We start from the raw sequence: 4,122 nt of genomic DNA, 5'->3' as shown, positions 1-4,122 counted from the left end.
GGAAGCACCGAGTCTTGCGGCGGTGAGGACGTCGGAGCGGCATGCGATTTCTCCCAGAGGATTGTCATCCAAGGTCTCCCAGCCCCAACGAAGAGGAGAACCGCCTGGAGAATCCATGGGAGCAGCGGCGAACTGCCTTCTCTTCAGGGGGAGGGGAACTGGCAAGGAGGAGATAAGAGCATAGTAACCACAGGGCCTCGTCCCTTCCAACTGTAGCTCCTCGATTGTTCCTTAGTGAAGGGGTGAGGCTATTATTTACTATGTACTCGTACTGTAGCAGTACTAGTACTACTTTCTCAACTAGTAGTGCAATGTATTGTACTTCTAGTATAGTGCACCGGTTTTGAACTCTTGAATCTCAGGGCCAAGGAGCTACAGGTTGAAGTGGAGGGTACTACTGTTCTCTAGAACCATCACTGTACTATCAATGCAGGGAAAGTACACCTGCGTAGTGGGTACTCTCAGTGCTCTATTCAAGCGCGTAGCTGGCCTACTCAACCGCTGCTCTCACGCACACACTAGCAGCCTGTTTATCAGCGACGGTTACTACGGGGGTAGAACATTTGAGTTATTTGATACAGTGAGACTAGGCTTTTCACTTCCATTTGTGGAGGTGTAATGGATCTCATCGAACTTTGTTAGTAGTTCCTTCTTTATGAATGGGAAGAGGCAAAGCTTTTGCCTCCGTTTAAAAAAATCACGTTAAGAGAATTTCTTTTATAGAGCCGATACTGGAGTGAAGTCCATGTGTGCAACACCACAAGCTACAGAGTAGTAGAGTACTAGTAGCACTTTACGTACAGAGCCATATTGCACAGTTCCCAATGCCGCGCCAGGCTTTTCTGGCTCCTTGAGCTTAATTGGGAGGCACTTTTAAATATGCTACTAGCTGATGAGGAAGCTGCAAGCATGGTGCGGCTAGGGCGAGCATGCGAGCCACGAGATGATGGGAAGGAAAACCCGTTCACGTGGCTAGGCTATCTAGTGCACCCAGATTGTGGTGCCGCGCATCCATTCGACTTCAAAACTCAAACTACCCGTGTACAATATTGGCTCGCAGCAAAGTTACTATTTTAAAAAAAGGCCGCCGTGCGTTCGGCCGGGATCGAACCCACAAAACGAGGTATACACTCCTGCAACCACTAGTAGTACCCGTTGGAGTGCAATGCAACCTAGAATCACTTTTTGTCGCTATAGTACATTGTTCCTTACAAGAAACCACTAATAATGCCAAGAAACTACGACTACTTGCATACGTGGCAGACTTAAGATAAGACTACCTTATCAACCATTGTACATGCCCTTACCAACCAGCCCTACCAAGAAACGACTATTCAACCCATGACGCCCCTTAAGTCAACACCTTCTATTTGACCGGCAAGTTAGGAGTTATGACTTGTGGGACCTACATGTCAGTCTGCACAAAAATCCCCGAGTGACCTCCTACCTCCAACCCGTCCACCTAGTCATCCTCGACCATGGGACGCAGCAACTGCCGCCGGCAGAAGGCGAGGTCAAAACCGCCGGTGGTGCGGATCCCATCTTGTGGCAGCATAGATGCCAGCTCCGTCCGGCGCTCGCGACCACTAGCTAGCCAAGATAGCTTCGTCCAGCTACTTGTCTGCAAGGTTTGCTAGCTAGATTGGCACGGCGGCACGGTGGCTTGCTCGCGCGTGCCGCTCTAAGGACAGCCATCTGGCTTGAGCGAAGGCCAGCACGGCGGCTTGCTCGCTCGTGAGTCACACTCGGGCCAACCTGCTAACACGTGCGGAGGCCGTGCTGGCGTCCAACCTGTCCGGCGGAGCAGCGGCCAACTCGCTCATCATCGGCGCCATCGACGAACACGCATCAGTACCGTTTGAAGTAATGTTCAGGAAAAATAATGATTTGAGGGCGAATAACAGGATAGAAGGTCAGATGTGGGTCCCTCGCGTCAATGGTCAAACAAAATGTGTTGGTTTAAGCTGCCTCGTCAGCACGGACGTGTGGGCCAACCCTGTCATAAACAGGTTTAAACGAGCCTAATCGGCACTAGGTAGTAGTTTTTGGCGTGGATTAAGAAATTTTGGGTATATTTTTGCTATTTTTTTCACAATAGTTTGTTCCTAGGGCTTGTTGAAAGTGGTAGCTTTTTGTTAAATACTCTACATATTGTAAGTAGGAGTGAAAGTTCAGCTTTGGAAGCCAATAAGCAAGGCTAGTTACATAGTGCATATGTTTACGTGATTGAAAGTAAATATCAACCATGAGTGACTAATATCTTGGTGGAAAACTTGAAACTACGGAAATACTAGGATTTTTTTGCATGGTTGGAAATACTAGCAATGTTCATGTGCATTGCAACGGATCATAATTAGAATAATACTTATTCCAAAACTTGATACAAAACACTCTAATTTTGATATACATATATCACTAGAGATATATTATGTTTCAATCAGAATATATTCCTTGGGCTGTTTTGGTGAGGTGAGGGAGGGATGTGGTTGGTTTAAAGATACTAATTATGGGTTTTTCTGCAAATTGGTAGAGAAGTGGGATGTTGATGAGAAAAGGCAACAACTTACCTTACAGTCGTTAGATGTAGATCTAATGGTCAGAAATGACTGATGGTAGACACACCATCATCACCAACTTAGTCTTCTGTAGGAGTACTAGAAAGATGCCCGTGCATTGCACAGAACATCAAGATGCATTTTTTTATAAAACACTTGTTGTGATTGACCCATGCGGGACTAATCCCATGTGTAAAAACTAATGATATCTCGAGAAATAGGAGATAAGGTGAAGAGGAGTGGGGCGTGGTGGTGACTGGTGGTCGGACTAAGCGGAGGCATGGGGATGGACGATGCCAGCAGCGGCTGATACGTCTTCGACGTATCTATAATTTTTGATTGTTCCATGCTATTATATTATCTATTTTGGATGTTTAATGGGCTTTAATATGCTCTTTTATATTATTTTTGGGACTAACCTATTAACTAGAGGCCTAGTGCCAGTTTCTGTTTTTTTGCCTATTTTTAGAGTTTTACAGAAAAGGAATATCAAACGGAGTCCAAATGGAACGAAACCTTCACGAGGATCTTCCTTGGACCAAAAGCAATCCACACGACTTTGAGTTGAAGTCTGGAATGCCACGAGGAGGCCACGAGGCAGGAGGGCGCACCCAGGGGGCTAGGCGCGTCCCCCACCCTTGTGGGCCCCTCGTAGCTCCACGACGTACTTCTTTTGCCTATATATACTCTTATACCCTAGAAATATCAGGGGGAGCCACGAAACCACTTTTCCACCACCGCAACCTTCTGTACCCGTGAGATCCCATCTTGGGGCCTTTTCTGGTGATCTGCCGGAGGGGGAATCGATCACGGAGGGCTTCTACATCAACACCATTGCCTCTTCGATGAAGCGTGCGTAGTTTACCACAAACCTTCCAGTCCATAGTTATTAGCTAGATGACTTCTTCTCTCTCTTTGATTCTCAATACAAAGTTCTCCTCGATGTTCTTGGAGATCTATTCAATGTAATATTCTTTTGCGGTGTGTTTGCCGAGTCCTGCTGAATTGTGGATTTATGAACTTGATTATCTATGAATATTATTTGGTTCTTCTATGAAATCTTATATGCATGATTTGATATCTTTTCAAGTCTCTTCGAATTATTGATTTAGTTTGGCCTACTAGATTGATCTTTCTTGCAATGGGAGAAGTGCTTAGCTTTGGGTTCAATCTTGCGGTGTCCTTTCCAAGTGACAGTAGGGGAAGCAAGGCACATGTTGTATTATTGCCATCGAGGATAAAAAGATGGGGTTTATATCATATTGCTTGAGTTTATCCCTCTACATCATGTCATCTTGCTTAATGCGTTACTCCATTCTTATGAACTTAATACTCTAGATGCATGCTAGATAGCGGTCGATGTGTGGAGTAATAGTAGTATATGCAGAATCGTTTCGGTCTACTTGACACGGACGTGATGCCTATGTTCATTATCATTGCCTTAGATGTCTTCATAATCATGCACTTTTCTATCAATTGCTTGGCAGTAATTTGTTCACCCACCGTAATACATGCTATCTTGAGAGAAGCCACTAGTGAAACCTATGACCCCTGGGTCTCTTTTCTA

The sequence above is a fragment of the Triticum dicoccoides genome, chromosome 1B (genome assembly GCF_002162155.2).
Source record: "Triticum dicoccoides isolate Atlit2015 ecotype Zavitan chromosome 1B, WEW_v2.0, whole genome shotgun sequence".
Lineage (NCBI taxonomy): Eukaryota > Viridiplantae > Streptophyta > Magnoliopsida > Poales > Poaceae > Triticum > Triticum dicoccoides.
This window is presented reverse-complemented; position numbering follows the sequence as displayed.